Below are 27,225 nucleotides of genomic sequence, written 5' to 3' on the forward strand. Positions count from 1 at the left end.
AGTAGTTCTAAAGACTTCTACTTCAACATAAAATGCATCACTTACCATCACATTTTATTGACCAGAGCAAATACCATGTTCATACTTCGCTTTAAAAGGGCAGAGAAATGCAATCCTATTGTGTCTTTAGGAGAACTGTAAATATCGGTAATCAGCATAAATGATGACCAGCCTTCCAAGTCACAATTGAAAATATTTGTTATTTGACTCTATATACAGCATAATATGAGTACACCATCCTCCTACTCTTAAAAGAATTTATATTCTAGTTAAGAAAAAGACTAATTCTCATAGAGAGAGGAGTCACAAATATGGACAAGCGTTTGTGTTGATCCTCCAACGAGGATGTAGGAGTCTCAAGATGGAGACTGGGATAGAGGCTATTCTGGGTAGATTGGGAGAAAATACAGAGATCCAAGTCCAGAGCCATGGAAGGACATGACTTCAAAAGAAAGCAGCTGAAACATTTGGGGCTCAGGAGGAGGAAATGGGAAGTTCAATGTGACTAGAATATCCAAGTGTCTTACTATCTTCTTTTTGCCCTCCTAAGCCTGTGCATGCTTCTACAAAAAGTCCCTACATTACTTCCGTTTGAACCTGGAGTGAATTCCTTTTCCTGATAAGACTTTAACTAATGCAACCTATTTAATCCCAAGCTTTCTCTATAGTATAGAATTGATTAATTTGCATATTTTCCATAGGTGAAAAGTAAGGAAAGGGACAGACTCCTGTTGTACTTATCCAGCATGATTCACAGAGACCTTTGAGGGTCTCCAGGTAGATCACATTTGTCTCACCAATTATTATAATGTTTCCCTGATTTCAGTGTTATGGAGAGACCTACCTTTCATCTCATGCTTTTAAAAAAGCATAGAAACCCAAGATTTAAAATAAGAAGAAAATTGAGAAGCTCATGCTTTCCTTATGAGCTTTCTCGAGAGAGAAAAAGCTGTTTCCCCGGTGATGAGAACCCACCAAAAAGTTTACAAAGGAAACAAATTCCCCTCGGGCACTAATCAGTGGTCAGACAGTATCTGACAAGCACAGCGGAAATTTTGCTACTGCTCTAGGGCTGTTCTTAGTTCTGGTCAATTCCTTTGCTAACTGGGATATGAAAAGAACCCAAGTGAAAATAGTCTGGAGGAAAAAAAAATAAGCAAGATAATGTAAAACAAACTCATTATATCTGGAATATTAAGGCTTTTTCCTAGAAGATTTTCTTCTTTTTGCCCTAAAGCACTTGAAAGTTTTGAAGATCCATTTAATGTAAAGTCAAAATAATACTTTACATAATGCTTATTTTGGGTTTAAAGGCTTGCTACAGTGAGACTGGAGCTACGGTGAACTTAAGCATCAAAATAAGCGGCAGATGCCCCATAAAAATATACAGGCAGCAGCCAACTGGTGCAAGCAAACAAGCTTCCTGGTCTGAGACAACTGCCTTGCGTTCACACCTAGATTTTCCGGCCTTGTTCTGGAGTTCTCGTGCCGTAGTAGCATCTCTTCCTAGACTTTTTCCTCCGAAAGGAACAGCAGTTCTACTGCCTAACTAATTAGAATGGTTTATAATTAGATTTTGGCCTGTAGGAAAGGATTAATCTCTGTAAGAGGTGTGGAAGATCCAGCAGCTTCTGTTGGCAAGTGTATTCAGGCCAACTTACTTATTTTTATTTTGAGTTTCATTATTTAATAGGAAGCTTCATTCCACAGATGTCCTTTTGATGTGAGGATTAAAGTCAGTTCTCCAAATTCACCCCCTCTTGTTTGTACTTGTTTTAAAGTACATTTTCAAATTCACTCCCCTCCACACACCAGCATCAGGTCTAGAGTAGCCATTGGATGCTTCAAGATGAAAGATCTGCTGATGCTCACATCTTCATCCAAAAGCAAGTAATCTGGTGGTACTCCCCCTGCTTCCGGACACCAGTCTTTCTTCAAATGCACCGACTGGTTGCAGGAGACTCGACTAGATGCTGTGGGGTATGAAAACACAGGGTGCAGTCTTTCTAAGAGTTAACAGGATCACTGAAACCTAGGTTATCAGTAATACTGCCAATTTGAACTGGGCATTGGGATCGCCGTATAAGGCATGTGTGATTAAATGACGTCCAAGCTCTACGTACAGTGAGCGATATACTTGAGAGGAAACCATTGCTCCCATGCGTCTGCCGCCATCCAGAGTTGTGGTTTGGGGAAGTCTTTCTCCTCATTAATGCATTAAGTAACATTAGTCCCATGGGCTCCTCCTGGTTTAAACGTTTTTGGTTCTTTTTTTTCTTTGAAGATTTTATTTATTTGAGAGAGAAGGAATACGAACAGGGGAGGGGCAGAGGGAGAAGCAGACTCCCCACTGAGCAGGGAGCCCGATGCAGGGCTCGATCCCAGGACCCTGAGATCATGACCTGAGCTGAAGGCAGACACTTAACCGACTGAGCCACCCAGACACCCCAAAGTTTTTGGTTCTATGATGTTTTTCTTATACCAGGTGTCTGGGGGATGGATTGGACTTTATAATTCTTACTTGACAATATGGTTACATTCTCAATAAAGAGGTTGAAGTAGGGGACTTTAACTTTTAATATAGAAAACACACTAATACAAAGAGTCACTGCTCCAGTCCCACCTTCCAGAGTTGACAAACATAATTCAAGGACAACTTTACCTCATTTTGTATTTTTAAAATGTGGAATTAACACTTTTAGTTAAATGAGTCCTCTGTTACTGAAATTGTAAGAGAAAGAAGTGACAGTTGTCGAGCTCATGGTCTTTCATACTCCAATTCCTCGGGACTCAGTTTCCTCCATCAGGATATCTGCAGAGAGGACATAAGTTCTCATACTCACCTCTCATCCCCAGCCTACAGCTTCTATCACTTCTCATACTTCAGACTTCATCCTGCTGCTGTGGCGAGACACAAACTCAGAATTAAGGAGAGAAGGATGTACAGAGTGGGGGTCATGAATGATGTATGATCAGATTTCAAAACAGTGACCTCTAATACCCTGACAATGTTTATCCCTTAAGTAGGTCAATGGCCTGTCCCCCTCCTTTGGTGACAGTTTAAATTCCAACATATCTTACCTGTCCTTAAAAGTCCAGTATAAACTCTTCCTTTTCAAAGCCATTTGTGGAAGACTGTGTTCACTGGGACCTCGGACTCTTGGCTCCTAAAACAGGCATTGTGTTTCCTGTGGGTTAAATGGCTAAGAGCATATGTTCTTCAATCACACTTCCTGGCCTCACACCCTAGCAAGCCGGTTCACTAGCTGTATGACCTTGGGCATGTTACTGGCACCAACTATGCTTCAGTTTCCTCAACAGTAAAATGGGATATAATACCTACCTTACAAGGATGTGGGGAAAATTAAATGAAATAATACTTATAACTCACACCAAATAGAACTCAGTGCACAGTAAACATTGAACTACCAATGATATCAGCTATCTTTATTTGACACCTAGTAATATTACAGGGGATATGTCCTCTTACATAGCTTGATTATAAAATCCTTGAAAATTGGATTGCATATCCATACTTTTGAGTATCCTTCCCAGCACCCAGTATAGCACCCTGTATTAGGCAAGCATTACCTAACCAATGCTTAGCGGTAGTGAGCTTGTTTCTTTAATCAGAGGGTTAATAACAGGTGAATAGATAGTGGAATAAGTTTTGAAAATGTAGCTCAGAGACATAGTGCATGATTTGGAGATGATATTAGGCCAGGGCCGAGTACACCTCCATCTGAATTCCTGTATTAGAACTTATATTCTGTGCATCTGAGACAACTGCCCCCCCAAACTCATTCTAGCTGTGTCCCGTCTGGGAGAAGACAAAACAACTCAAATATGGGCCTGGCCGCAAATGTATATGTTACAACAAGTACTTCATAGTTTCTGCATATTCTCCTCCTCATAAATACACCAGCATGAGAGTCCTCCCTTTATCCCCATCCTTGACAATGAGCCCTCAGAAACACAGCAACGTGTCAGCGCTTAGCCTCTAAAAACATTTTTCCTCTGGGTAAAACAAAAACCACGATAGTTACTTTTTTTTTTTTTTTCTTTAGGATTTTACTTGTTTATTTGACAGAGAGAGAGGTGAGAGAGAGCATGAGTTGGGGGTGGGGGCAGAGGAAGAGGGAGAAGCAGACTCCCCGCTGACCAGGGAGCCCAAGGCAGGGCTCAGTCCCAGGACCCTGGGATCATGACCTGAGCCGAAGGCAAATGCTTAACTGACTGAGCCACTTAGGTGTCCCAATAATTACTTTTCTTTAAAGGTCACAGTCCACATGAAATTTCCATGAAGGTCCCTGATTTTAAGTATGTGTATCCCGAAAAGCTAAAGGGACACTCCGCCTTGGTCTCAGCCCTAAACAACAGTGGAGCTCACTCTTGCTAGCTCTCCCTCCTGATGCCCACGGCTCAGATCTACCTAAGGGAACAGGAGAAGAGCATTTGCTTTTACACCGTACACACTCAATGAAGCTTTCACTCTCGAAGTAGATGGTTGCAACTTCTGGAACTGACTTCTCTCCAAGTAGCCACAGAGACAACATGATGGCCAAAGTCTAAAAAGCACAGATACAAAGAAGGAAGCAACTTGGATGACGATAATGTGAACTTCTCGCTATGGATAACAGGAAGTAATTCAATGTAAAGAAATGCACTATTTTATAAGAAAGGACCCTCCCAGACACACACAGACACATAGACACACAGACACACACAGACACACCTTCAAAATAACTGATGGGTGACAACAGTTATTTCCAGTAATAAGAATAATGACCACTACTATTTTGTAAGTTCTAATTAGATATGAGAAATATATGTGATTTATTTCCAATTCTTAAGACAATCATCCACGAAGGTGCTGTATCTTCATTATACGAGTGTGACAATAAAGCTCAAAGAAGCTGCCCGGGCCATCCCGGCACATGGCTGAGCCAGATGCCCACTCAGGCAGCTCCTGCTCAGATAGATCTGTGTCCCCTTTGGCAACTTCACACTAAGTCATTCTTTAATTTTTATTGTCCCTGATTCACAGATCCACCCACACTAATAAGCAGTCATTCAAATACTTCAGGGACCTTGCCACCCTAGCCCTGTCCAAACACCTAACATGACTCTCAGCCAAAACCCCAAGATAGCGACTCCTCTCTTTCTGTCTCTGTCTGTGTCTCTATCTCATCTGTATATATATCAAGATCTAGATATACTTAGCTATCTGAAATTGTTCCTTGCTTGCTTTAAGTATTATAATTCATCTCATCACCAAGACTGTCAATTACTTGTGTATTTCTTTCACACCTTGTGGAACAACTAATAGATGGTCTGTATGTATGCAGCATCTTTATCTCGAAAACTTGATTTATATACTAAATAATAACAAAGTCCTCACAAAATACCTTTTTGTCGAAATGATCTCAGCATCCCTCTTTATATTTTAGAGGTACATATTTTCCCCAAAAACAATACTAAAGTATCAATAGCAACAACATAGACACAAAAACATAATTGGGACCAAGATAACATGAACAAACTTAAATCAGCAAGGTCCAGTGAAAAACATCCCAGAGCAGAGAAAAGGCTGGCAGAACTGTTAGCAATATTTTTGAGAACTCATGCAGGACGGGGGAGGCAAGGCAAACAGGACACTCCATTCATTCGGATGAGGGCCTGGGCGGTGCGATAATGGCGAATGGAAGATACAACTGGCAAATACTATGTCGCTACTTCACAAATCACTCCTCCAATTAATAAAGGATTTTTCCAAATCACCCTCCAAAATAGAACATATTTAATTTAACATAAAAAAATCATCCACCCTTCTTTAAATAATCACACTGATAAATGTTGTTTTGCACTTAATATTTTTCATTGCTGTCAGTATTAACAGTCCTTACAAAGTGACTAAGAGCAGATCCAGAGTGTCGATAATGATCAGTAGCATCTGACATTTGTATAGTACTATTAAAATATAATATTCAGAAAAAGATAAAATCAGGACAGTCGTACAGATATAAAAATAAACATGTTCAAGTTTTGATTTTTCTGATATGAGGAAACCGGGCAGATATTATAACCAGTTCAAAAGAAGAGTCAAAAAACACACAGATTTACATGGAATAAAAGAATTGAATTGCAAATGAATGCAAAACTGGCTTTTCCACAGAGGAAAGAGAAGGTCAACGGAAACTCTTTGGAAAAGACAGAGTTTGCCTATTGGTTACTTACAATTAACAAAGAGGAGCAAAATAGCTCAATGTAATGAACAAGGCTACAGTCAGTACAGGAAAGTGTGATATAGACAACGAATACTCTCCCGTTATAGTACAAGTTGTGTTTTTTTCCTAGCCTTTTCTTTTTTGCCAAAAAAATAATCTGAAATATTTTTCTTGATTACAAAATAAGACTGATCTCAGTAGATTTAACTTGAGTATTGACATAGGCACATCAAGAATGGTAATTTGCCACATAGAACTTTTTACATTTGCTTTGTTGGAAATTTTCATGAGGAATCTCAGATTAATTTTTTAATAGACTCTTTAGTTTAGAAAGCTAAACCAAGAAATCCTCCCTACCAGATTTTACCCATAGTACCTATGTATTAGAGAAATGCCTCACTTTGCAAGATCCCTTAATAGTCTAAGCTTCTAGGCCTGCCTGAAAGTAACCTCCCTTACTTTTAAGGCTGGGAACTCCAGAAGCCAGGTTCCAGGCCAATCTTTCTAAATGGGCTTTTAAACACTGATTTCATAAAATTAAACTTAGTTACTTAAAAGTGGCTAGTCATAGCTGATTAAATGCACATCATTCTCAAAGAGGATGTTCCAGACTACAAGTGGGCCATATAACTAGAGTTTCTAATTATGTCTTGGAAAAGGATAGAAAAATTTTTGACTCTATGTAAATAACTGGACTGCCATGAAGTAAGTAACTCAATAAGAGATTCCAATCAGGCATGGAGACAAAGAATAAGAAAACATTGTTGCCCAATTTCACAAAGCAAAGTAGCACAAACTCTGATACATAGAAACATGCTTGGGAGAGCTCAGGCACTGACACCTTTCTAAAACTTCCCATACAGCATACATTTTCCTTATATTAACAACAATATTCAAGTGAAAATTCAACCCGGGAAGAGAAGCCTGTCTTCAAATTTGGCAACTCCTTCTGTGAAAGTCATTAGCATTAACATATCAAGTAAATCTAATTGTTTCTTGCACCTCTCTTTTATAAGGTAGAACAGTCTTTGTGATTTGTCAGGAGCCTTCTGGGAAATCTCAAAGATAACTTTTGGTGCAAAAAATATCATGACAGTTTCATTTTATTTTATTTCCTTTTACATTTAAGATTCATTTTGAGAAAACCAAATAATAAAACCAAAACCAAACAAACCAATAAACAAACAGGAGATTTGAACATATAAGATAGAAACAATATTTGTCTACTAATTCGAAAAATAAACATAAAAAAAAAAGATTGTAAAGAACCCTAGTTCTTCCATAAGTGAGGAGTCTTTGTTTTGTTTGTTTTGTTTGTTAATAATCAAGGTCATAATAAAGTGAACACAAAGCACAGAAAATTATTATGGTAAAACACAAAATCTGTGCAGATTACACAGAATTACATACCATAGGCCAAGACAATAAACAGTAAATGAAAGAAAACAATCTCATCAAAATTGAGAAAACCTTGCTAAGATTTCATCATATTTTACAGCTTTTTCACATTGATCATTTGCACACACTATAAACAAAAGCAAATAAAATTCCTGTCCTGTGAACTTTCTACAACTTTCTATATACATCCAGGTTTTGTCCTTCACCATCCTCTTTCTTATTCTAGAACAGTCACTTCATTTTAAAGCAAAACTAGTCTCTTTTCCTCTTACTAAATAAGAACACATCTTGTCACCTCACAGCAAAAGCTGAACATTTCTGCCACTATTGCTCCTCGTTCACTCTCATTTACTTACAGTAACTATAATTTCTACCTAAAGTAATTTCTATTTCACCAAAAAAAAAATAGAGGTGGGTGATTGGTGTCGCCAGATAACAGCAATCTGCAACGGGCTAGCAAAGATTACACATACATATAACTTCGTTTTCTACAGCCAACACATCCCTTGGAGTACAGCTTCTCAAAGTGGTAAGAAAGAACAAGGTCCTTAAAGAGACCCAAAGATTTAGCCTCTAGGTAGTATGTAAAAATAAGAAAAGAAAGCTCAGGGGCGCCTGGGTGGCACAGGCGTCTGCCTTCGGCTCAGGGCGTGATCCCGGCGTTACGGGATCGAACCCCACATCAGGCTCCTCCGCTATGAGCCTGCTTCTTCCTCTCCTACTCCCCCTGCTTGTGTTCCCTCTCTCGCTGGCTGTCTCTATCTCTGTCAAATAAATAAATAAAATCTTTAAAAAAAAAAAAAGAAAGAAGGAAAGAAAGCTCATAAACTTAAAATCATGCTTAGTAATCAATGTGTCAGTGTTCTGTCTTACTTAGAAATGATCTAAATAGCCAATGAATGTGCATTAATGAACTCAAGTTAATATCAATTCAAGGATATAAGTCACCTACAGATCTTGGAAATTTTCTCCAAGCTGCCACCTACAAAGCAGTATAGGAATAAAATTAATCTGAATAGAGATTCAAAACACAGATTCACATTTTTCATAATCTTAAACATTAAGTAGAAGTAATGCTAGCTTATTTGATCAGTAACATATTAGTTTAGGAAAAACAGACACACAAAGAAGAAAAATATTAGCTTGCATTATATTTAACAGTGATAAATCAGAGAACCATAGCATTTTCATTAAACCCAAAATATTTAAGTAGTCTCATTTGCCAGACTTATCTAAATTATGTTCCCTTGAATTCTTAAAGTATTTCTAAATTGTTTTTTGTAAAAATACATTTTTTGCTCATTTAAAGTATTAAAGTTCAATGTCCTTATTTTCTGGAAATTTTAAGAATATTCAGCTTATGTAAGTGCTTATTTATCTCTATACACCAACCAGAACAAGTTCTTTTAAGAGACTTTATAGTCTAATTTATCAATATCATCTAGAGGTAGGAAAACATTATGCATTTGTACAATTGGAGATAAACGCCTATCTGAGTTACAGACACAAAGACATACAGACAAAAATAGAGAGAGCTTCAATTTTAAAATTCAGCCAAGGATCAAGAGTAAATAAAGAACCACAAAATCTTACCAGTCTATGATAGAACTGATATCATTTCCAGTGGAAAAATTCTAGTTGATTGGAGCTCCAAACAAACAGAAAAGTTCATAAACTAAATTTCCCATCATCTCTCATCTAACAGAGACTAACATTCACCAAATGATCAGATCAAGAAATTCAACTCCTAATCAAAAAGTTTAATAACCCAGACTCTGTTGTCTCTCACCCAACCTAGAATAGGTTTCTATAAACAATTAATCCTTGTACAGAGATCATCAAATAATCAGACTATAAAACGGAATTCCCAAACATTGCTGCCAGCAATGGGGAATAATTTAATGGCTGGGGGAAAAAAACCCACAAAACACAAAATTAATAGAGAGTAAAATTAACATTTGAGAAACAGAGAGTCATTAAAGTTCTATTATCTCTTTGAAGTCACCTCTAGGAGCTAAGAAAAGATGTGCCTGGCCACAAACCACCCCCAAGATGCTCTCCTCTGGCGAGGGAGGTTACCTGGCTTTGGTAGGTAAATACATCATGCATCTCCAGTGAAGATCCCTGAGACTGTTCAAAGATATTTTTCAGAAAATGGTAAGATCGTGACTTTCTTACAGATATAAAAAATAAACATATGCTCAAGATTTGATATTTCTCATATGAAAGAATCAGGCAGATGTTCTAGCCTGTTCAAATGAAGAACCAAAAAAAGCACGTGTTTACCTTTAATAGAAGATAGTTGCAAAACTGTGTTTTCCGCAACAGGGAAGGAAGTCAATGGGAACTCTACTGGAAAAGATGGTTTGTCTATTTATTAGTCACACAAAGGTGTAAAGTAGCTAAAAAATAATGAACAGGGCTAGTATCTGAGAAATCAAAAGGGCATACTACAGCCAATGCATAGTTTTGCATTTAAGTTCAAGTTCACGTGTATTATTTTATGAGATCCTCAGCTACTTAGTAAGCTCTGAGTAACAGCCACTGTTGTCCCCCTTTTGCACAGTAGAACAGAATAAATACGGTAAGAGTGCATAAGTATTAGGACAAAAAATTTACACTCAGGTGTTTGAACATGAGGATTAATGCTTTTAGCCCTCTGCAGTGGGCAGAAGTATCTAGCCAGCACTGTGGAGGTGAAAACTCCCAACTGAAGAACATTGCAAGTTTAAATAATGCAAGTCCTACAACCTGCAAGAGAAAATAAAATATGGATAAGTGTTAAATGACAGCGACAAAGGGCTCAGAGAGAGATGTGATCACTTAATATCCAAATGCACCTTTTATCTATCCTGTAATTCAGGATAAAGTCTTCAATTTCCTGAATGCATTTACTTTATAGAGAACCAACACAACGTGTTCATGTACGTACTATCGTACTGTCAACGTTAGCTGAATTCTTGGCTCCGGCCCTAGCATTCGTCTGGTCAAATAAGAGGAACACTGACTGCAACTACCCAGAAATATGGCTGCCTATTCAGTTACTTTCCCAAAGAGCAGCAACTTTCTATGTCTGACTGAAACATCATTGGTTTGTCTTTCAGTCCGTTTCTCCCATACTAGGTCACACAGTAATAGGGGTTGTTTGACCCAGAGGTCATGGAAACTGGCATCGACCAGGAAACAATCCTTGAAGAGGAAGAAACTGTAATGTGGAGAAAGACTTTAAAACAGGAATTGTGCTAGATGGTAAGGTCAACTTGAATTGTCAATGAGCTGGCCTCTCTTGAGCTTTCCTTCTATAAAAAGGAAACCTACATTTCTTTGTTCTATAAGCAAGACCATTTTCCATGCTTCTTTTAGATTTTTGTACTCAGGTGTTCAGGGGTCATCATTACATAGGTGGAAAACAAAGGAAGTAACCAGAGAGAATTGCAAATTACATTTAAAGAAGGCCCAGAGTAAAAAGAATGCACTTAATGTAAGCTGGGAAGAGAGGGTGAAAAGGTGGTCCAGCAACAATTAAGGCGAAACTGTCCAAGACCAACTGAGCTCCCCTACACTCAGAACAGTCCTTGGTTCCCCTCTTTACATTTCTCATCTCTAATTCTTTTGTCTTCTTCCATTTTCTGTAGGCTTTCTCTTTATTGTTTCAACATGGCTTTCAATAGTTTCCAGGGCTATATGCTTCCTTGTATCTAGTTCAGAAAAAAAAAAAATGGTGAAGTTCTCTCAGTTTGAAGCTGCTTAGATCATGAGCTCCCCTTTATACCATTCCTTGCGGCCAATCTGATGGGATATCTTGTTACATTAAGTCAATGATCATCAATTCTGGAATTGGTAGTTGGGTAAATCCCTCCAAACTTCTAGAGTCAAAAATGAGAAGAAGATGGCTTTCCATAGAACCTATAGATCCTATTTTTGGGGTAGAGAAACATTGGATTCTGGACAAATAAGAACCATTCAAGTTGGATTTAGAACCATGGTGGAGTGGAATGCTCACTTTTTCAGCATTATAAGCCTTGGGACCAGTGGTGTTACTATTGCTCATGAGCCTGTGTAAAAGCATTTAATCTCTCTGTTTCCTCATCTGTCAGATGGAGGCAGTGTTAGCCTCATATGGAGAGGGAATAAATAATTTGAAAAAATTTTTTATAAAGTGTCTGTTCCTCTGTAAGCTATTTATTCTGGCTAAGATGGGATTGCCTTCTTCCTTTATTTCTCTTCTCTGTTAAAGTAAGAAGATTGTGGCTTGCATTAGCATTGCCATATTAAACAAAAATAAAATTAAATATTTTGCCTGTCAACTCTACTGGTATACATGACTCTTAAAATATGTCAGAGGAGATCGGCATGACATGATTGTCTCTGCTACCTAAGAGAGAGAATCTCCACCCTTCCTGTCTTTTCTGCCATTAAGCTCTGACTTTACTCTTGGAAGAATCTCAGACATTCGGCAGGATTCAGCGATGAGTCAGGTTTTGATCATTTTGGTCTCTTATTAAAATAGCACTTATTACATTTTTACAATCTGCTAGGCACTTTTTGACTAGAGAACACTTAGTGATTAGGTAAGAGACATTCTTTTCAATAGCATCAAATTAGAGAATTAGTTACATTTATAGGTTGCTATGATGCATGCTCTCTTTTTGTTTGCTTGTGCATTCTTATCTCCGAGTGTCCTGATGATACTTTAAAATGAATCATATGAATCACCAAATGAGTCTGACTGCTAGCACAAAGCCTCAGAAGTGACCACTAGCTTACCCTGCAGCTCTGCAGTGATGGCACTGTGGGGGAAGAAGAGTCATTTCGTCCTCTTCCAAGATACTTTCTTCACTGTGGGGGAGGAACGAGCTGCAGTGTATCAATTGGAAACTACGCTGCTTGTGGCTTATTTACAAGCAATGCACCTCCTTAAGCCGGTGCGGGTGACTCACACTATTAAGAAGAGAACATGGTGTAATGTACTAAAGATGCATCAGGGAAAATGTTAGTTAAATATTAGAAACAGCTCTGCAAAGCTGAGCTCTGATAGGCCAGAAGAGGAGTTGCCAAGGCAGACAGTGCAGAGAATCAGCCATGAATCAAGAGCAGCCTCGCTCCTTGCAGCTGACTGATGTTTAAAACTCACCTACCAGGACACCCTGGCACTGAGAAGATGACTCAGTCTGGAAGAGTCTTGGGGATCACCAGGGTCCCAGATTGCAGTTTTTCAGACCAAGTGGTCAGCAGGACAAGCTAATATATCAGCTTCAATTAAAGACTTTGGCATAAAGGAAGAAGTTTTCTGTCATTCAAACCCCAGATTATACACATTTCTGGGTTGATCCCCCCCCTTTCCTTAAACAACTATCCAGCAATGGACCCCGAATTGTGGAGGGCTATACCTACACAGGCCTGCCTCACCATTAGGCTAGAATTATCCTTCAATTACATTTAGTTATTAGAGGAGAAAAATATGGAGGTGGACAGATTTCAAAAATCATCTAGTTCAAGTCTTTTTTTTATTAGTTGGGTAAACTTAGGCCTAAAGAGAAAAATTGTCTTCCAGAAAGCCACACAAATCTGAACACAGTTTTCCTATCCTTAATCTAGTTTACTAAGTTGCTTCCAAATTAGGTTTTCTTTCTTTTTTTTTTTTTTACATGGGATATATTTTAATATGTTGACCTTATGAATGAAAATACTTGGATAAAATATACATTGTTAATACATATAACTTTAAAAAATCAACCAGAGGGGAAAAAGACAGCATATGATGTACTTTTTAAACTTACCTAGCATGTTTTTGGGGGGGTGGAGAGTGGGAGAAATATTATTTCCTATTTATGTGTAGACAAAATCTTAATAGCAGGTGTCAATGATTCTAAATCCTTGGCATGCATCAGAGCCACATTGACACCTTGTGAAAACACATACCTGGGACCAAGTCAGAGAGCTCTTGGTTTGGTAGGTCTGGAGTGGGACCCAGGGACTTTCTAACACATTTCCAGTTGATGCTGATGTTACTCCTTTGGATATCACACTTTGTGAACCACTGGTACTTATGGTGTAAAATGTAAAATTCTAGCCCAGGAGTGAGGAAAGTTGGATTATAGTTCTGGCTCAGACGGTATCGAGGCATGTAATTCCAAAAAAAAAAAAAAAAAGAATTAGATTTTGACCAATATTTTTTTCAACTGTGAGGAGAAAATCGAAGTTGATTCAGTCTACAATACTGGAGTGTGGGGGGGGGGGGGTTCCAGTAACTAGGGAATTGAGATATTTCAAAGTTAGTCTATGATTAGATTTAAACTCCACTGAAAATCAACTCATGCCTTTTCATGAGTTCATGCACTTGAAATCTCACCTGATCCAAGAAGATTTTTGCCCCACTTGGCCTCAACTTACCCAGATGAATCTTTCATGTAGCTGTTGGGGTGCACCGATATCCTCACAACAGTACCCACAGAAAGCAGATGGCTGTGATGCCCTGAGGCTCTGCCCGTGGGGCTGCTTTCTGGCCACAGGAGCATTCTCAGACCAAGCACAGAGCAAGCTAGGACCTCTGAAGAGTGAATGTCTGTGAATCAGCCCTTGAACAGTGGTAAGAATAGAGGTATAAATATGTTGCTCCTTGTACCTGGTTTGGAATAATTTGGAAGTGTGTTTTACACTGGCTCCCAGAATCCATCTGTGGGTTGGGGCACCATTTGCCACTGTAGTAACGGGTTCAATTGTGCGCGGTGTGATTGATTCCCATTTTTTCTGCTCCCTGCTCCCTCCTGAGGTCACCTCCTAAATAAACCACACTCATTTAAATCTTTGTTTTAAGATCTGATTCTGGAGAACACAGATCAGGATATTTGGTTCGCGTTCTCCAGAATCAGATCTTAAAACAAAGTCATTAGTGAAAGTAATTCAACAAAAAACAATCAGAATCATTGTATCTTATTTGTTGTTTTCAATTTTTTTTTACATCATGAATAACAATTCACTTTTATTTTTCCTCTTTCTTGGTGTTAATTTTTAATGTATTGATTTATGGATAATTAAAAATATTTGTCAGGGGGGCACCTGGCTGTCTCAGTCAGTAGAGCATGCAACTTTCAGTCTTGGGGTTGTAAATTCAAGCCCCAAGGTAGAGATTACATAAAAACAAATCTTTTTAAAAAGTTGTCAGAAGTTTTGCATTTTTAATGTATCTTTGTTCCATGGTATTTGAAGTTATAAGATTCCTCGAAAAAAGTAATGCTAGTGTCTACTTTTTAGACCCTTATATGTGATGATCAACAAGCTTTATGAGCACAGTGACACAGTCCCTGGGGAAAACCTAATTCATTAAACATTTCTGAATACATGTTTTACCTTTAATCATTAAGTGTGTATATACAATGTGCACCTTTCGAGGCTTTAAGTTTAGATTGTTTTATCTCACTTTTAGCCTCTGGCCACAATAAGCACACCTTTAGAATTAGGTTTGGAAAGGACACTAAATTTATTTTTAATACAACCATTTCTCTGTATATGAATAGATCACGTTCTAGGAATGAAATTAACTGCTGGGTAGGGAACGTGTGAGGTACCTGGGAAGAGAAGTGTGGTGTCCTAATTTCCAGGGCATTGTGCTCACTGGTCTTCTAGAGCGTGCACTAAAAGCCATTCAATTTAATTCTCACTACAACCAGAATTATTGAAATGAGTGAGAAATCTTTTATAGAGTCTGTTGTGAACATCTCGAATTTCTTAAACTTAAAAAGTACTATCAGGACTCATTCCCCAAATGTAGCAACTTGAGCTTAAGATGGTAGAGTTAGGTCTTCTGGGCAGGACTCACAGAAATCTGAGGGAAGAATAGACCCAAACATTGAAGTGGTTGATTGAGATGTTAAGAAGAGGAACCGTAATTGCAGGTGATGTCAGCCCAGAGCTGTACAGCATCATGGGGTCAGGAGGAAGAGGATAAATAAACAAAAGGCATGTCAAGTTATATTGAAAAGTTAAGACAAACTTGGATACGTTTAAAAAGTTCAAGGCTGGTCAGGAGGTTTCATTGTTTATAACTCACTTTTTAATTGAAATATTCATATTATGTTTTAGAGCAAACCCCATTAAAATTTTTATGCAGAAATTTGTAAGATGCACCTAATAAAATTTAATATTCTTTTATATAGAGAAGCCCACAACAATTTTCCAAAATATCTTCTAACAATAAAGAAATACACATTCTATAAAATAAAAGGAGAAAATCTTTCAAGCCATTTATTAATCGGAGAGTGACAAAAAGATAAAATGGCAAACCTCCTAATAATCAGTTGAGTATAGGTTCCATTGTGAACCACGTACACATAAAAAAACAACCATGGATGTTAATTTTTATTAGAGTAAAATTTACATTCAGCTAACTGGCTGAAGTACACTGCCTGACAAATGCATATCAAGACACAGATCATTTCTAACACTCCAGAATGCTCTCTTGTGCTCCTTCCCAGTCGACCCCATCGCCACAAAAGCAGCCACTGACCTGATTTTCTATCATTGTACGTTAGTTTTGCTTATTCTAGAATATCATATAAATAGAACTTTATATTATTAACTCTTTTGTGTTCCACTTCTTTGACTCAGAATAATATTCTTGTGTGCATGTTATTTAAAATATAAGCAGTTCGTTCTTTGTTATTATGGAGTAGTATCCAATTGTTTTAATATACCAATAATTTTTAACCATTCTAGGAGAACCATTTAAGAGAAAAATTTGTGTTCTTTCCTATTTCACACTATTATGAATGAAGCTGCTATGAACTTTCCTACACAAAGATTGTTATGAAGCTATGTTTTAAAGTCTGTTGGATAAATAACTAGGACTGGAATATCTGAGCAAATTTATCAATTATGAATATTAATTCAAAAGACAAATCTTGTATACCTTATAGAACACCAAATCATGGGGCGCCTGGGTGGCTCAGTCGTTAAGCGTCTGCCTTCGGCTCAGGGTGTGATCCCAGGGTCTGGGGATGGAGCTCTGCGTCAGGCTCCTCCTCTGGGAGCCTGCTTCTTCCTCTCCCACTCCCCCTGCTTGTGTTCCCTCTCTCGCTGGCTGTCTCTCTGTCAAATAAATAAAATATTTAAAAAACAAAAAACAAAACAAACAAACAAAAACAGCAAATTAGAAAATATTTCTGAGTTTTCTGAAGTTTGGACAGTTGATATGGTTATTTACCTCACTTTAGTGTGATGTCTGCAAGGAGATTACTTTGTTTCTTCTGGAATATATTACGTATATGTATTTACATATTGACATATAACTAAATAACAATAATTAACCAATTTAAAGTGAGTACTTCTAAGGTATTTAAATAATCCAATCAAGGAAAACCTTGAGTGACTGGCTAAGTATATTCTCTCCATCGATAGCATGATATAAAAGCTGCTCAAATATTATTTGACATTAAATTTAATATCAAAATCCATGTAGTTCAGGATTCTGACAGAGTTGGAAAAAAACAATTTGAGCATACTAATTGACCAATATCCTACAAAAATCCTATCCCTTTTAGTAATCTATTAGGTATTTACCATATATTAAATACAAAGGTTCCTGTTGGATTCCATGGGCTGCCCTGCTAACTGCCTTTCTTTTGCTCACTCTGTCTTCAGCTGGTATTTACTGCTGCAAATAGAGCCATCTTCATTGGGCCCTCCCGCCGTTCTAGGCATTTCTGCGTCCTCAGCCTTGCCCTTCCCTCCCTCCATGGGCTCCCTTTCTCTCTCTTCCTCTCTTTCCACCAGTCCCCACTCAAGACTTCTCTGGTTGCACCATTTGGTGAGGCTCATTTTAGCGGTTTGAATAAGCCTCTTTAGAACCACATTGGCTCTAATAAAATAGTGTCATATGAATTGACATTCATTTAAAATTCTTTCACAATTTTTATTTTTTATTTTTTTAGTTTGGCTCCACCAATCTATCATAAGCTTACGAACATACCCCATCCCCCGCTAAATCTGGTGCTAAATGCGTCATAGTTTCCAATCACCACCGATTGACGATAGCCTTTACCTTTAAAGTGATAGGTGTACTAGCCTCTAGGTAAAAAAAATGAATCCCTTTCTTTGCCCCTATGTTTACACAGTTTCAATGAGGCCATGTTAGTCTTTGCCTTCCAGTATATAATTTGGGTCTTTTAAAAATATCATCCTTTAGTAAGTAGAACTCACCCCCATATCCTAATTTTTGGTGATTGACATTTCCTATTCTGGATCTTTCTTCTGTTGGTATAACTCTCTTCTAGGTTGATGACCAAAAGTACTGTTTGGTAGAAACTATACGAGATTCTAGTTCAGAAGAGTTGGGTCCCAATATTTATTTTATCACCAGTGTCACTTCTTGGGGCTTTAGATTCTTCATATAAATATTGAAATATTTGCACTCAATATCTCTTAGTTTTGATACTTAAATTTTCTGACAAATATATAGATAATACTTAAAGACAATAATAGCAAATGCGGTAATCAACAAAAAATTGAATAGAGAATTTTCCTGCTCTTGTTGATGATAAATATACTACAAAAAGTGATATGTATTTAGATTTAAAAACACCAATCCTAAACTTACTTTGGTTCAGTAACACCCATCATACAGTATTAAAAGAAAGACTGGACATTTATTATCTATTCTAACTTGATTTAAGAATAATGAGAGATGTTAATAAGAAGAAGAATTGAAATTATTATTTAGATATGGGCTATGTGACAAATGGCCAGGTGTTAGAGTGAAGGCTTAGTAGAAAGCTGTGCTTGAGGTCCTCCCCACTGGGAAGTAAAGCTGATTGCGTCTTGACGTTTTTTTCCATGTGATATGGTGGTCAGAAAGATCGGGACAATTCAACCTTTCATCAAAGGAATAATTGTATATATTGACATATACATACTCGTTCAAATTTTCCTTGGAAGCACACACAGTTAGTGTGGTAACGGGAGTTCCAGAAGTCCACCCATATGATTTGCGTTAATGACTATATGTGCACTCATCCAATTGTCTATCTGGCATTCTGTAGATGTAAAACTTATAAGCAGTCATAAGCATAATGATTTATTTTTTCTTTCACATTGCCTGTGTCAACAAACAGCCAAATGAATTTTTCAGCTAAATCAATACAATGGAGAAAAAACTTCCTACAGGTTGATTGGTATAACTCAAACAGAACTCATGATTAATTTTGCTGGTAGTGGTTCTTCTTGCTTACATGATCAGACAGTTATTTGCTTTTTTCCCATCACCAGTGGCAAATCTCTTGACCTGGGACAACACTCCTGTGTGCATATTGTAGTGATGGGTCAGATAGAAGAAAAATAAACCTGAAAACCTATGACCTGCTTTTTCTGGGTGCATTTTTAATTCTGGGTGTTCGCTATGAATCTGTCTGTTCTAGTTTCTTAGAAAGGCTCTCACTTTACTGCATGCAGAAATTAGAAGAAGGGTCAAGAGACATAAAATGAAGAATCTTCCAACCAATTACTAAACCCTGGTTTTTTAAAAGCTTTCACTGAGACGAATTCTCACCAAAAGGGGGGGGGGGGGAAGAAAAGAAAAAGAAAAAGAAAACCCACTAAGAAATTATGTATCTCATTAAAATGAATCTGGGTTGATTTACTGCAGTTGTAATTAGGGGTTGCATGACCTATATGCTTTGTGACTCCATTCATAATAAATCTAAGCAGCTAAAAATAGATGAGCTTGAGAACAGATAATAAAAGAAAGACTTCGAGAAAGCATGATTGTAAGTGAAAGGTCTGTCATGCCCTCCGTGACCATCTCTGCTTAATCATCAAGGCCTGGTGGACTAGTTGGTTCAGCCGGTACTTTGGTTAAGGTAAAGAGTAAGATGACCCATGCTTACTTTACTCTACTGGCTCTAAATGTTGGAGAAGCCAGATGCCCAGCACAGTAGACTTTGGTTCCGCTCCAGCAGTCACTGCTGTAACTGGAACTGAGTCCGTCTACGGGTGTAGACAACACACCGAGATTTAGATCACAAACCTCGATGTCATCCATAATCACGGATGGGGAACTCTGTAGGTCATCAAAGGCTCCTCATTTTGAGAAATGCATATATCATCCACTTAGAACTGGGAGGAAAATAAAGAGTTGTGCTAAGGCCTTACTCAGGAAAGAGAGACAACAAATGGTCTATTTGCCTCTTTTTCTTTATGCAAAGGTGGAGGGAGACAGCTTGTCTGTACAAGAGAGGAGTGAAGTTGGTCTTTATTAGCGAGCAAAAAAATGTAATTTTAGGAGCTGTGGGAGATTGTATCATAGTTAACAAACATGTGCTGTCCATCCTCAGGCCACGATTCTATTTCCCTATCCCATCAATGTTAAGAATGGCATGTAACTTGTTTCGGCAAATGAAATCAAATGTAAAGAATCTATACTAACGTGCTTCTTTATGCTTTTGTTGTTTATCTGTGCCATCTCCCTCTCACCTGCTCACTCTCTTCTCTCTCTCAGTCTCTCTCTCTCTCTTTGTTTTTTTTTTTTTTTTTTTTGGTCCTTGAATAGTCCTGCCAGAAGTTTGTCAATTGAATCAGATTTTTTCAAAGAACTAACCGGTAGCATTATCGAGTGCGTGTATTGCATTTGTTTTCTATTTATGTTATGATTTTGTTGCTACTGCTTTCTTAAAATCTTTAAGTTGTTTTTGTTATTTTTTTTAGATTTCTGGAAGCTGGAAAGTTCACTAATTTTCAGCCTTTATTTTTCTAAAGCATGCTTATGTATAAAAAGTTATAAAGTACATATACTTTTTTTCTGATATACGCACATGCACGCACACACACACATATGTATATTTTCAAGACTATGCAAATGTCAGTCTGGGGGCCGCATTTTGAATAGTGGTATTTTCATTATCATTTAACTTAAAATATTTTCTAACCTCTAGTTCCGTTTCTTCAGTCTATGGGCTATTGAGAAATGTTTCTTAGTTTCCAAATATCTCTTTCTCCTTCTCTATCATTTGTCATCTACTAAAGTTACAAAGTAGTTAGAGAAGACATTCTCTACGATGTAAATGCCTTGAAATAAGTTAAGGCTTGTTTTATGGTCAAGTTTCTGGACAATTTTTGTAAATGTACTGTTTGTGTTTAGAGAAAAAAAATGTCTACTTTGCATTACTTGGGTAATTTTCTATATATGTTCATTAGATTAATTCTATTTCCTTATCAATCTTTTGGCTTGCTATATCAATTACTGAGGTATATATTTCACAATGATTGTGAATTTTCTATTTCTTTAAGTCAGTAAACTTTGGTCTATAAATTGAGATTATATTCTTAATGGTATACATATTAAATGTTTATATCTCCTTGGTCATTTGAAACTCTTATTATTAAAAAGTAATTATCTTGACTGCCAGTGTGTTTTATTGCATAAAATCTATTTTGGCCAACCTGTAGTATTTGAACCTCAACCTTTCTGTGCATTATGCTTTGTACGTATCTCTTATAAACAGCATTTGCTTTTTTTGTTCTGGCGCAGACATGATTGCCTTTTACCTGGACTGTCTTTAAATTTAGTACGATGTAAGTTTACATCTATTATTTTAATTTGTGATTTTTATCTATTCTACCTACAGTTACTTACTCTCATTCTTTCTTTTATGGCTAAGTCTGGGAAAAAATAGCAAAAAAATACCACGGATAACTAACCAAAGTATGAAATTAATAAAATTTATATCTTCTTGGATTATCATTAACCCTATTTACAGCCATGATATTTATGTCCCATGGCATTACGCCTGGCACTTTAATTCTATTTGAAAATATACCCTAGAGATAATTCCAGTTTTACGTAGTCAGTATCTATTCACATGTGTCTACATGCACACTACTTCCATTCCTTTTTGCATCACAGGTACAATATCACTGAAATTTTTATCAATAATCACATTCTCTCTGTCCGGAATCAATACTTTAATAGTTCTTTAATAAGAATCTCTGGTGATCAACTCTCTCAGCTTTCATTTTAAAGTGCCCTGATTTTCATTTCTGTTATTAACAGATATTTTCCTTGCATATGGAATCAAGGTGCAGGTGATCCCTTTTGGTATTCTGAGGATACCATCCCTGGTTTTTTGGCTTCCACTGCTGCATTTGTGAAGACAGTTGTCAGTCTATAAGCCACTCTTTAAAGGAAATCTGTTTTATTTGCTGGCTGGCTTTGGTTTTCCTCTGACTTTCATTTTCAACCCTTTCTCTATGATGTCTCCAGGTATGAATTTCTATTTAATTGATCTTGCTTGGGGCTGACTCTGTGGAATGGTTTATTATCAGGTCTAAAGAATTCTTAGTCATTGTCTCTCGGCATACTATCTCTACCTAGTCCTGTGCCCACTGTTCTTCTTGGACTTATTTTAATCCTTAAAACCGTATTCTATCTATCGAATTTTATGGTTGTTTTCTTCCTGGCTTTAGTAGGAACAAAATCTTCTTCCCTATCTGTTAGTGTACTAATTCTCAATTAGAATATGTCATTTCTACTGTTTAAGATTTCCACTGAGTTTTTAATTTGCTTTATTGTATATTATATTTCTAGTCTTCTTTTGTTTTCTTCAAATCTTCCCTCATATGCTTTCCTTTGTCTTGTGGGTATTGTCAGCTTGCTGTTTATTTCTTTAAACATGGTCATTTTGTAATCTGTGTTAGACACTCGCGGTATCTAAAGTGTGAGTAGGTATCTTTCTGCAATCTGCAGTTTTTATTCTTTACTCATATGGATTTGTTCTTTTGAGTGATGTGTTATTTTTAACTACATGCTAGACACCTTCTTCAATGAGTTTTGATGTCATTTAACATTTTTTCCCCCAGTCCATTTCATTATTTTTCAAAAGCATTTTGTTTTCGATCACCTCACTCACCAGAACCAGTCAGGGAAGTCTTATCCATGTTCTCTGTTAAAATTTGCTTGATGCATTTCAGCCAATAAGGAAAAAGAAGTAATCAAGAAGGAAATACTGTATTTTAGAGGACAATTTATCTCATCTCCTTTGTATTATATTTCTTTAAATTTAGTAACATGGCTATTTTGTAAAACTGTGTTGGTTCCTTCATAAGGAATTTATCTAAAATGATATTTAAATATGGGCAAAAATATATAAACAATATTTTGTATTTCATTCATATTATTTGGCAAAATTTTAGAACCAAATAAATATCCAGTGCTGATGAAAAAAAACATATAATATGAAACCTTATGTAGCAATTGATTGAGATTTATAAAGCCGCCTTAATGATGTAGGGAACTATTCATGAAATGATATTTAGTTTTAAAATGTAGCATATGAAATTGTTTAAAGAGTGTAATTTAAATTTTGCATGATACAGAGGGAAGTTGTTTTTGAGTGATGGAAAAAGATAGAATGTTGCTTTCTCTCCAAATTGGAGAAATTTCCATACATTCCACTAAGATTATATATTACTTAAGCAAAAGGACAAATCTCAGATAAATAAAGTAAAACCAAATGAAAGTATATGTGTGCTTCTTTTCTCTGGCTTCACACAGCAAGGGCTGCGTTTTCCTTTTTTATTTTTTTGTCCAACGATTCTAATCTGAAAACTCTCCTTTTAGGGAACAGCAACAATACAGAGGAAAACAAACAAAAACAGCAAAACAACAGCAACAATTCAGAAGAAAAGCAGTTATGGAGGCATATCTTCTCTTTGTCATCTGTCAGCATTACCCGATCTGTCTTTAGTCATAGCTTATTTTCCTGGCAATCTTTTGAAACATAGTTTCCACTATCCTTCCGGCTGCCCATGGCATCTAGGGACCCCAGCACATTGTGCACTGCAGTCTTCTCAACATGGGCCTCCCATGTATAGGCTTCTTGTTTGTATCCCTCTTGATCGACTGCCCTTCCTTCCATCATCTGGGCAAACTCTAAGAATCAGAGCCTTATGAAAAGTTTCTGGGCCATTCTACAGAGAGCCACAGAACTGGCTCCTTTCAAATGTTATTTAACTTTCTCGTTTCAGTTGCTGACAAAGATCTTGTCAGAATATCACTTGCTTAGTTTGCTATCCTTTAATCATTTATAGACTATCTGTTCATGGGTTACAAAAAATCTTTTCCTCAAATTTATTAAATCCAGTGCTCCTCTAAAATAAAGTTCTAAATAAACCCCAAAGTATTGGATCTCCCCTCCCACCCCATTATGGAGTTCAAGGTGGCACTCAGTCGAAGATTCTTATAATTTCTACATAGTCACCAGTTCTTCTCCATTGGTGAGAATTAGGTCCAGAAATGTATGCTTCTCATTCTTTTTGCCTTCCACCGTGCATTAAAGTCAACAATAAAGCAAGTTAAAATGAACCTTTCAGCAGGTATCAGGAAAAAGAAACAAGGCTGTCATTCTGAAAGTAGCAGGACAATGTGTCCAAGATGAACAGAACAGAGTATATTCTTTCTTTCTTTCTTTCTTTCTTTCTTTCTTTCTTTCTTTCTTTCTTTCTTTCTTCTTTCTTTCTTATCTGAGATGCCGATATTATTTTTCTTCTTCAGCTTCATAAATGAGGACAGATACCTCAAACTTCCTCACTTCCTTCTACTTTCTATGGTGTTTCGACAATTAAATATCAAAGCATGGGCTTTTGTGTAGGACAGTCTAATTTAAAACTCATTTCTATATACTATCAGTATTCCAGATCTGGGACTATTTTCATTCCTCGAGAATATTTTAAAAACCACTATATACCTGTCTATATGTCCAGCCAGCCAGGATTATGCACAAATATTGCCATTTGCATGGTCTTTTCTCATTAATTTAATTGGCCTATAGTTATCTAGTCTCCCACAGGGAAACAAAATAGCATGAAACCCTTCACCATTTGTATTTTAAGAGGAGGGGAAAAAATGCTTTATTTGGAATATTGCAACTTTTATTTGATGAAAGTTACTATTAACATATTTTCATAATCTTCTCAGCCTAGCAACAGCAGGAGTAAAAGGTGTGAGGGGCATGTAATATTCATGAAATTAAGACGACTTGAGATGAAAGGGAGTTCCATTAGAGAGACCAAGTGTGACAATATGACACATATTTGCATATTTTACACTTTAAATCTTTTCAGCACATCCAAGTTGATATATGGATGTAAACATGCATTGCCGGTTTTTAGCATATTATAAGCCCTCAAGACTTTGCACGCATTTTAATATGTTTCATTATTGCTGTAGATTTTAATTTCCAAACTGCACGGCTTTGATGGAAGGAAGCTGGAAGTCAAGGCATCTGGCCTCTGCCTCAGGCAAGCACAGCCTTTTCCTTGAATATTTTGGGCAGAAACCAGGCTATTTATTTGTGGGGCAGTGGGGGGAAATTTTTTAAAAATGTGCTGCCCAGAAGCACGTTTTGTTTGGTACACATACTAATTAAGTGTTAACTTAACCATCCTGGCAGGAAAGCTAAAGCATTCAACTGTGGATGTGCCAAATGGGACACATGTTGTATGGAGCTTTCGTAATCCCTTTTTCCCTCTGATCAGCCAGTCCTGACTCCTGTTTTTGGAGAGTGGAGATTATTGAAAGCAGTTTAGAAAACAAGTTGGAAACTGTGCTTATTCCTTAAAACAACTGAAAATATTTTTCAGCTGCCCGTTCTATTTTCTGGCATAGAGTCTCTGGTTAGCCCAGGAAAAGTTCATCCCATAGACTTACAAGGACACATTTGGCCCAAAGAACATGGCACTTAAATAATTTTCTCAGAGTATTCTTTTTCTGTTTTATAAACCTATATATTTAAGAAGCTAAAGAAGGGTGATCTTAATTTGTACATTATCACCTACGAAAAGCTGAGTTAAAGAAAAAAATTGTTAAAAATTGTCTTTTAGTCCATTGTCTTGGCCTTTGATGAAGACATATGACCTTTAGAGACAGTTTGTAATGATCATATCAAAGTTTATTTTTATTGATATTAAACCATCTTGCTTCACCTATCAGCTTCTCTCGAGTGTTCAGTAGCATTTCATTTTCATTTTCAGGGCTACATTGAACCACTGAGATCAAGAACTACTCCAGTTAGGCATCTTCACATAAACGGTGAAAGTACCTAGCAATTACCAACTATTTAGGAACATATTTGAATATTCTGCACATACATAATGCTGTAAGAAACATAGTTTCAATGGCAAAGAAAGCAAAAGCTACAGAATTACTTTTAAAAAGTTTTTAAACAAATGAGGGAAAGGCAATGCTTAGATTTTTAAACATGTTTTACTGTTCTGAGAACACAGACATTCATTTGCAAATGAAACAAACAAGGAAATAATAGTCCTTTGATTTTTTTTTTTAGTCATTCTTTCTCTTCTAAAACTTTATATATAATTAAGAAAAAATATACCTATATAATTAAGCATAACTGAAATCAGTTTCCAAGAACTGCCTGTGCATAAGGACAATAGTTCAATCAGAAACAGTGGAAGCTTTCATTTCATTTTCAAACTAACATACAATTTACCAGAACGGTTCCTAGTACTTGGAACAATAGAGGGTCGACATGGTTGTTACCATCACTCTCCTCAGTGAATAACGTGCTATTGTCTTACGACTGGTAGGTCTGACCAGGCTGATTTGGATGATAGAGGTTTGCCGTCGCTGTTTTGATTCTCTTAGATGTGCCATTTTTCAGCTCCCCAAGATTTTGGATTTTCTTATGAATAGAACCACAAGTCCGTAGCCCTATTTTCTGAGCCAATGTTGAGCCAATGTTGACAAGGAGGGGAAGTTTATCAGTTAGGAATTGTGAAGTTACCAACTCCTAACATAGTGATGCCCTTGGTAGTGGAGCTACCAAATATTTGCAAGACTGGATGGAGGAAGGATGAGTTTTAGATTCTGTACGGGTATTCTGTTGGAATCATATGGTCCGCCCGTCCACTAAGTCACATTTAATTCCTACGCCTTCCTCTTCTCTTTTATCCTACATAGTAAAAAATAGGCTTTTCAGTCTGTGGCCCTAGAGCTCCATCAACTTGGATTGCATCTTATTTCCCTATCTAGTTCTTGCTAGATCTATCCCCAAGTAACTGAATTCCTCACCTCACATCCCCAGCCATTAACTGGGAATCTGCCATGAATGAATTGCTCTCCCACAACAAGGTAGCGTTCTGCCCAATGACGATAAACATTGTTGTCATGGATTCTGCTCGGCATAACCATTGGATTTCTTATACTGGTGCCTACGAACGTATGGCTGGGCTTGCTGCTTTCCTTTGGGAAAAATCCAACATCTTTCTCAGAGCCAATCCCTTCTGTCAACCATGTTTCTCTTGCTCTTCCCAGCCTTGTCCTCCTCACCCCAGATCCTCTAGTTTCACAATGGCTTATCCCAGAGCATCCTTCTGTCAATTCATCTCCATGCAGCCCCATACGGGCTCTGCGTTGAGGGCTAAACAGGCTCTGAACGTGTGTCTGCCATCATCGATGCTATTGTGTGCTCTGTGAATCACATTTGTCATAAATGAATAGAGAACATTTGTTGACTTATCATCTTTGAATATTTGATCAAATGAGTTAACTCACTTACTAATTCACAGAATATCAAGTTCTTCTGAATGTCTCGCA

General features: G+C 37.1%; 1 long non-coding RNA gene across 1 annotated transcript in view; it reads left to right on the forward strand.

Annotated features, from left to right (window-relative positions):
* Positions 1-11,731, forward strand: part of LOC123787343 (uncharacterized) — a 45,150-nt gene extending 33,419 nt beyond the window's left edge. The window contains exon 3 of the long non-coding RNA XR_006778150.2: positions 9,627-11,731. This is a non-coding gene — a long non-coding RNA (uncharacterized LOC123787343). The remainder of the gene's footprint in view (positions 1-9,626) is intronic.
* Positions 11,732-27,225: the final 15,494 nt, after the last annotated feature.

The sequence above is a fragment of the Ursus americanus genome, chromosome 19, assembly GCF_024610735.1.
Source record: "Ursus americanus isolate L20-20 chromosome 19, mUrsAme1.1.p, whole genome shotgun sequence".
NCBI classification, from domain to species: Eukaryota; Metazoa; Chordata; class Mammalia; order Carnivora; family Ursidae; genus Ursus; species Ursus americanus.